Consider the following 9,371-nt stretch of genomic DNA (forward strand, 5'->3'; position numbering starts at 1 on the left):
GGTCACTTGCCGTGATCTCCAGCCCGTTCACCCAGAGACTGCTCCGGTCACTTGCCGTGACCTCCAGCCCGTTCTTCCAGAGACTGTCCCGGTCACTTGCCGTGACCTCCTGCCCGTACACCCAGAGACTGTCCCGGTCACCTGCTGTGACTGCCTGCCTGGTCGCCACCCGCTCCCTTACAAGGACCGCCCCCTTGTATAGTAGCTCAGAGGTTCCGCCTCCCAGACCCGTTACAATATTCCAGCTCCGCCCTTTTGGCTGTGCTGGACTTCAGTGTTTGACTGTTTCTCTAGCCAGGTACTTCTGTGCCTTTCTCTGTCAGTTCGCTTGGTCCTTCTGGGACTTTTAGTACCTTTTTGTCAGTTTGTCTTTTGTGTTCTGCAACAACTTCTCTGTTTAGGAGGTGTCCAATTTTTGTCCCAGTACTTAGTTCTTTTAGGGACCCCTCCCCTAATGCAATAGGTCTTCGATCAGACTAGCCGAGGACTAAGGCGGGTCTGTTCGCTAGGAACAGGCAGCCCGCTACATCGTAGGGATTCAGCTTAGTCTTACTCTAGGGACAGCTTTCCCCAGCTCATGTTGCAGATCATAACAGTAGAGCTGTGTTTCTGTTACACTTTCCTCTGTTTTTTTTAAGTATAGTTAATTGGATAGAGCTAATTTTAGTTTCAAGGACAACTGCATATGTTTCCATAATTTACGATTTTGTTATTTCCAATTAAAATGCTTTCTTTCCCCAATTAAAATATCTGCAGCATTAGGTGATGTAAAGCCTGTAAAGACATTCCCCTTTTCATATCTCTGTTGTTGTAATAAATATATGTGACTGGGCTTCTGAGACTCAGACAAGAATTGTGCACTCAGACACTGGCTGTGAGTTATTCTCTTATCTCCGATGCTTCGTATTGATTCTATTTCTCTAATTTGAACCAAAAATGGCAGACAGATTTATAGAGAATTTGTTATCTCAATCCAAATTAGCTCTTCTTGGAAGGGCTCCCACGACATTACATACAAGCAGCATACAAGATGCACACAAGATACATATAAGAGGCACAGAATCTGCCTACAATTCACATATAAGCTGCATACAAGCTGTATACAGGATACACAAGAGCTGTATACAGGATACATACAAGCTGTATACAGGATACACACAAGCTGTATACAGGATACACACAAGCTGTATACAGGATACATACAAGCTATATATAGGATACACACAAGCTATATACAGGACACACACAAGCTGTATACAGGATACACACAAGCTATATACAGGATATATACAAGCTGTATACAGGATACACACAAGCTGTATACAGGATATATACAAGCTGTATACAGGATAAACACAAGCTGTATACAGGATACACACAAGTTGTATACAGGATACACACAAGCTGTATACAGGATACATACAAGACACATACAAGCTGTATACAGGATAAACACAAGCTGTATACAGGATACATACAAGCTGTATACAGGATACACACAAGCTGCATACAGGATACATACAAGCTGTATACAGGATACACACAAGCTGTATACAGGATACATACAAGACACATACAAGCTGTATACAGGATACATACAAGCTATATACAGGATACACACAAGCTGCATACAGGATACATACAAGCTGTATACAGGATACACACAAGCTGTATACAGGATACAAACAAGCTGTATACAGGATACACACAAGCTGTATACAGGATACAAACAAGCTGTATACAGGATATACACAAGCTGTATACAGGATACACACAAGCTGTATACAGGATACATACAAGCTGTATACAGGATACACACAAGCTGTATACAGGATACACACAAGCTGTATACAGGATACATACAAGCTGTATACAGGATACACACAAGCTGTATACAGGATACATACATGCTGTATACAGGATATACACAAGCTGTATACAGGATACATACAAGCTGTATACAGGATATATATAAGCTGTATACAAGCAGAGCTGAAGTGCAGGTTTATGTGGATTTTGCTGCAGTGAGTTTAGCTGGAAGAGCCCAGTATAATCCTCAGTGTCTCCGGCCTCAGGTCTATGTTCACACCACGTTCCTTAGACTCTCTGACATGTTACCTGAATCTTCTTTTGGGTGTTTTTCTGTCGTCTCCTGAGCATTTTCCCTTTAGTGTTTATCCAGGACTTTTTTTTATAGTTTTTGGCTATGTGCCCACGATGCAGAAATGCTCCGGATTTTTTCCTGAGCGTTTCTGCATCTCCTTGGCAGAAAAGCCGCATGCGGATTGTGCATGCGGATTGTACATGCGGATTGTACATGCGGATTGTACATGCGGATTGTACATGCATTTTCCTGCCAGGGAGATGCGGATGTGAAACGTTCTTCACATGCATTTCCGCATGCGGGTTGACAAGCGCTTTCCAAGCGATTTTAGCATCACTTAGAAAGTGCTTGACAACTTGGTCACACTATATAAATCCATGCAACCGGCATGGATTTATATAGTGTGACCCTAAAGAATGGTAAAAAATAAATATTATACTTACCTTCTGATGGCCCCCGGTGTCCTTGTCCTGGCTTGCCGGCAGCTCGCGGTGGACTAAAAGGACCTGCCATGACGTCATTTACTCATGTGACGGGTCACGCGACCGCCGGCGTCAGAGGTTGAGTGACCCGTCACATGACTAAATGATGTCACCGCAGGTCCTTTTAGTCCACCACAAGCTGCCGGCAAGCCAGGACAAGGACACCGGGGGGCCATCAGAAGGTAAGTATAATGTATATTTTTGATTTTATTCTTTTTTTTACAGGTGCTATGGTACCCAATTCCGGAGAAGAGTCTCCTCTTCTCCAAACCCTGGTACCATCCGCGCATTGAACCGCATGATATCCGCATGTGCAGATGCAGTGATGCAGATTCCATGCAAGTCAATGGCGGCGAAAACGCCTCGATTCCGCAAAATAATTGGTTGTGCTGCGGATTTTTCCGCAATGATAATCCACAGCGGAAATTTCCACAACATGTGCACAGCACATGCGGATCATCATTGGGGAACATGGCAGACCTTCTACCAAGCGTTTTTTTTAAGCGTTTCTGCAGCGGAATTGCCGCTGTGGAAATGCTTAAAAAACGCATAGTGGTCACACAGCCTTTCTCACGGTTTTTGTGGCGTTTTCTTTATTGTGGTTTTTCGGTCTCGTTCCACTAAATAATGAAGAGACACTTGTGGTTTATTAACAAATGGAAAAGCCCAGACCCCCCCAACATCTTCTGCTCCTTCTCCTGCCTTGTCCCGTATAGACCGGAGCGGAGGACAGAGGAGCGGAGGACAGAGCGGAGGACGAGCAGAGGACGGAGCAGAGGACGGAGCGGAGGACAGAGGAGCGGAGGACGGAGGAGCGGAGGACAGAGCGGAGGACGGAGAAGCGGAGGACAGAGGAGCGGAGGACAGAGCGGAGGACGGAGGAGCGGAGGACAGAGCGGAGGACGAGCAGAGGACGAGCAGAGGACGAGCAGAGGACGAGCAGAGGACGAGCAGAGGACGGAGCAGAGGACGGAGCAGAGGACGGAGCGGAGGACAGAGGAGCGGAGGACGGAGCGGAGGACAGAGCGGAGGACGGAGCGGAGGACGGAGCGGAGGACAGAACGGAGGATGGAGGAGCGGAGGACAGAGCGGAGGACGAGCAGAGGACGGAGCAGAGGACGGAGCGGAGGACAGAGGAGCAGAGGACGGAGCGGAGGACAGAGGAGCAGAGGACGGAGCGGAGGACAGAGGAGCGGAGGACAGAGGAGCAGAGGACAGAGAGGAGGACGGAGGAGAGGAGGACAGAGAGGAGGATGGAGGAGAGGAGGACAGAGCGGAGGACGAGCAGAGGACGGAGCGGAGGACAGAGGAGCGGAGGACAGAGGAGCGGAGGACAGAGGAGCGGAGGACAGAGCAGAGGACAGAGGAGCGGAGGACAGAGCGGAGGACGGAGGAGCGGAGGACAGAGCGGAGGACGGAGGAGCGGAGGACGAGCAGAGGACGGAGCAGAGGACGGAGGTGTGGAGGACAGAGGAGTGGAGGACAGAGCGGAGGACGGAGCAGAGGACAGAGGAGCGGAGGACAGAGGAGCGGAGGACAGAGGGGCGGAGGACAGAGGAGCGGAGGACAGAGCAGAGGACAGAGGAGCGGAGGACAGAGCGGAGGACGGAGGAGCGGAGGACAGAGCGGAGGACGAGCAGAGGACGGAGCAGAGGACGGAGCAGAGGACGGAGGGGAGGACAGAGGAGCAGAGGACGGAGCCGCGGACGGAGCAGAGGACAGAGCGGAGGACAGAAGAGCGGAGGACAGATCGGAGGACGGAGCAGAGGACAGAGCGGAGGACGAGCAGAGAACGGAGCAGAGGACGGAGGGGAGGCTGGAGCGGAGGACAGAGGAAAGGAGGACGGAGGGGAGGACGGAGCGGAGGATAGAGGAGCTGAGGACGGAGAGGAGGGGAGGACGAAACGGAGGACGGAGCTGAAGACGGAGCGGAGGACAGAGGAGCGGAGGACAGAGGAGCGGAGGACAGAGCGGAGGACAGAGGAGCGGAGCACAGAGCGGAGGACGAGCGGAGGACGGAGCGGAGCTGAGGAAGAGCAGAGGACTGAGCGGAGGACGGAGCGGAGGACGGAGCAGAGCTAAGGACAAGCAGAGGACGGAGCGGAGGATGGAGGGGAGGGCGGAGCGGAGGACAGAGGAGCGGAGGACGGAGCGGAGGATAGAGGAGCTGAGGACGGAGCGGAGGGAAGGACGAAACGGAGGACGGAGCTGAGGACGGAGCGGAGGGGAGGACGAAACAGAGGACGGAGAGGAGGGGAGGACGGAGCGGAGGATAGAGGAGCTGAGGACGGAGCGGAGGAGAGGACGAAACGGAGGACGGAGCTGAGGACGGAGCGGAGGGGAGGACGAAACAGAGGACGGAGCTGAGGACGGAGAGGAGGGGAGGACGGAGCGGAGGACGGAGCGGACACTTCTCTGCGGTTTGATAAGAGACGTGTCTGAGCCGCCATGGGCCCCGCGAGGGAGTACAGAGACGCCGTCTATTCCTGGCAGTGGCCTCCGGCTTCCTCAGGGGCTTTCTGTGGCGGAATAAGCCTGTGAGAGGCGCAGTGTGAACACAGCCTTACTGGCAGACACTGCGAGACTCTGTGCTGGACCCCACAATGTAACACGGGTATCCCCAGCTGAGAATAACAAGAGCCCAGCAGGGACACAGGAAACCCCGTGCTTTTATGTATCTTGGAGCCTACAGATTTACGTTACATAAGATAAAACAGATGAGACCCACCGGGGATGAAATCCTATGACCCCCCGACCCCCTATAAAGCGCAGCCAAGCTCCTCCCCTGTACAGTGATAACAGGACTATTATAGCGCTATTACAGGCGAGTAGGTAACGTGTCTCCAGCCAATAAGAGCGGCCCGTCCATTATCCAATCAGATTACAGAGGTGCCGGGGCAGCGACCAATCAGGACGCGCTGATGACAGCCGCGTTCTGTATCGGCGGTTCCGGCTTCCCGGCCATGCTCTTTATCGGTGCCCGGTCCGCTCTCAGGAGCGGCTGTCAGGCTGTGTCTAGTAACCGTCTGTGAATACGTTCCCGGCTTCCCTGCCTGTTACGCTGCTGGTGGAGGGCGGTTTGTGGTATGGCGTCTTATTACCTCCGTTACATGACAAGCGCTGCCGTGAAACTACAACTCCCAGCATGCCCGCCTATGTCCTGATGGTACTGTCGTGCTGGGAGCTGTAATGTCGCGATGTTGGCGCTCCTGTGGCTTACTCTAGTCTTGCATTGCTGCTAGCCACCAGTAGGGGGAGCCCTGTGCATAGGATTTCATATATGGGCTCTATAACCCAAGTCTGTTCCCTAGGCTCCCTCTGGTGGTGGATGCAGGTATAGCATGGGGCTGAATGATGAGCCGCTCTTCGCCCGGCTTCTGTAGTTAGAGGGGAAACCTCCCTCCTAATTCTCTGGGGTTTCCTCTTCTCCTTGTCTCTACAGTCTGTGGTAGTGCAGATGAATCATGTACTGCTAAATACATGGACCTGATGCATGAAGACTAGTGATGAGCGAGCATGCTCGGTGGTGCTCGCTGAGTATTTCCGGGGTTGCTCGGCGGGAGCTCGAGTCCCCTCCCTGCTTGTTTGTTGCTCTTTACCGAGCTAATGAACATGCAGGGATTGCCTGCCACTCATTGTAATGCCGCAGCCATGTTGGTTGTGGCATTACAGTGATTGGCTGGCCGCACAGAGTCATCACGTCTATATCAGACCTGGGGCCGCTGCGCTCGTCAGTCACTCCGGAATCAGACAGTGTAGGGAGAGGTGCTGCTGAGCTAGGGAGAGATTTGCTTGTTTATTAGGTAGTGTAGGGAGAACAGAAGTATGTTACACATATCCATCTCAACAAACAGTCCTTCTGAGGACTAATCCATCTGCAGAGATATCAGTCAGGCAGGGTATATAGCAGACTGCAGTGCAAATAGCACAAGAGGCTCCATTCCAGTTCTGTCTGCTGTTGCTGCTGTTAGACAATTCTAGACATAGTCTCAGGTCTCAGGGGCCAGGAATAATTTTTTTTTGGATCTTAATCCTCATTATTTGCTTAAAAAGCAAGTCAGAGAACACCATTTATCTGCGCCATTTGCTTGTTGGCACTGCAGAATACAGCCAGGTCCTTTTCATATTACAGCGCTAAAAGTCCAGCTATTTAAAACTGTTTGTCCGTCACACGGATCACATATAATTGCTCTGAAAATATTGCCATTTCTGGCCTCCATTAAAATTTTGTTGCAATTGACACCAGTTTGCTAAAATGGGCAAGAGAAGGGGCAACTGGATGTGATGGTGATGGTGCATGCAGAGGCCAAGGCCGTGGGCAAGCTGAAATTGTGCCGCAACAAACACCCACATCTTCTCGCTCCACCTTCCTCTCCCAATTAATAGGGGACTGCAGAACACCACTATTGAACGCAGAGCAGTGTGAAAAGGTCATTGGTTGGATAGCAGATAATGCTTCCAGTCACTTAGCCACCACCACCCTGTCTTCCAAACGGTCAAGTCTCAGTGGCAAGTGAGTCTGGACCGCATATTCCTCACCCTGAACCTCCTTCCTCCCACCATGCCGCGTGCCCGGAGACAACTGATCCCACACTTGGACACTCTGAAGAGTTGTTCACTTTTCAATTTATAGATTCGGGCCTCTCGCCCGGTCCACTTGAAGTGGGGCAAGAGGAGATCGCATGTAGCGATGCCCAAATATTTGAGCAGCCACGGTCACACGAAGGCGACGGTGGGAAACTGTCACAAGGGGTGGACGATAATGAGACACAATTGCCAGATAGTCAGGAGGACCAGGGTGCAGAAGTGGAAGACGAGGTGGTGGATGATATAGTACCTGACCCAACCTGGCAGGAGGAGATGCAGAGAGAAGAGAGCAGCACACGGGGAGGGAGGCAGAACACCCCAACAGGCAAGAAAAAGCAGTGTGGTGGCCGCAGACAGAAGGCAGGCAACAGTTCCCCGTAACACCAACACAAAGGAAGTTGCCAGTGCAACTGTTAGGTCTTCCCGAGTCTGGTTGTTTTTTAAAGACTCTGCTGATAACCCCAAAAAGGCCATTTGCACCACCTGCCAGGCCAGCATCAGCAGTGGTGACAAAACTAGCAGCCTGACCACCACCAGCATGATCAGGCACTTGGCAGCAAAGCACCCGACTTTGTGGGCCAAACCCCAGGGTCCAGGAACAGTGTCTGCAGGTGGCACCACTGCTTCTTCCGCTGTTGTGCATGCAAGTCAATCCCCTGTCCATAATGCATGCGAAGATGCCTCCTTCCCTGCACCAGTCGTTGCACACTCTATCAACTAGCAGCATCAGGAAGCACGTCCTTGTCCCAGCGCAGCGTCCAGTTGTCCATACCCCAGACCTTGGAACGCAAGCGCAAATACGCAGCCAACGCCCCACAGGCCACACTACTAAATTCCCACATTTCACGACTGCTTACACTTGAAATGTTGCCTTTTAGGCTCATGGAGGTGGAAGCATTCCGCAACCTGATGGCGGCGGCCGCCGTCTCTCGGTACTCGGTCCCCTGCACCCACTATTTCTCCCCGTGTGCCGCATTACACAAGCACGTGTCCCAAAACATTAGCCGTGCCTTCAACAACGCAGTTACTGGGAAAGTCCACCTAACCACGGACAAGTGGACAAGTGCTTGTGGGCAGGGACGGTACATCTCAATCACGGCACACTGGGTTAAGGATTGCGGACCCTAGGTCAATCAGGGTTGCCCCCACAGTCTACAGCTCCTGCACCTCAGCCTCCTCCATCTCCGAAATGACCACATCAGTCAAAAGCTGGAAGCACTGCCTCGGCCAAGCGGCAACAGGCTGTGCTGAAGCTAATATGCTTATGTGACAAAGCGCACAATGCTGAAGAGTTGTGAACAGCTCTGAAAGAGCAGGCAGATCTGTGGCTCACACCGCCGAACCTAAAGCCAGGCATGGTCGTGTGTGACAATGGCCGGAACATGGTGGCGGCTCTGAGGCGAGGCGAGCTCACATATGTACCATTCCTGGCCCCTGTGCTTAACCTCGTGGTTCAGCGGTTTCTCAAATCCTACCCGGAGCTGCCGGATCTGCTTGTTAAAGTACGCCGCCTGTGTGCCCATTTTAGAAAATCGCCTACAGCTTCCGCCACCCTTGTGTTTCAGCAGCATTTGCAGCTTCCGGCTCAGACTGGTATGTGATGTCCCCATGTGTTGGAACTCTACACTGCAGATGTTGGGAAGGATTTGTGAGCAGAAGAGAGCAGTTGTTGACTACCAGCATCAACAAAACCGTCGGTATTCAGTTCAGACTCCACACATAAGACCTCAGGAGTGGACATGGATGTCAGACATATCCTCCAAAACTTTGAGGACTCAACCAAGATGGTGAGTGGCGATGATGCCATAATTAGCGTCACCATCCCGCTTCTCTGTCTTCTGAAACGCTCTCTGCTCACAATAAAACAGGGTGCATTGCAAGCGGAGCACGATGAGATGGAGCAAGGAACCATACAGGGTGATTACACACAGCCCAGCCTCATCTCATACCAACTTGGATTGGGTGACAATGAGGAGGAGGAATGACAGGAGCTAGGTTCATGCGCTATAGATGGTACTACCTGCACTACTGTCATACCGTCTGTTCAGCGTGGATGACCTGAGGACAGAGAGGAGAAGGAGGAGAGCATGGTCATTCCTCTTGGTGAGGACACGGAAGTCTTGCCTGTTAGCAGTCTGGCACGCATGGCTGAGTTTGTTACGTTGCCTTTCCCATGATCCTCGCGTTCTCAAAATTTC

Source organism: Phyllobates terribilis, unplaced genomic scaffold (genome assembly GCF_046119375.1).
Source record: "Phyllobates terribilis strain yellow unplaced genomic scaffold, ASM4611937v1 Scaffold_162__1_contigs__length_4246735, whole genome shotgun sequence".
Taxonomy (NCBI): Eukaryota; Metazoa; Chordata; class Amphibia; order Anura; family Dendrobatidae; genus Phyllobates; species Phyllobates terribilis.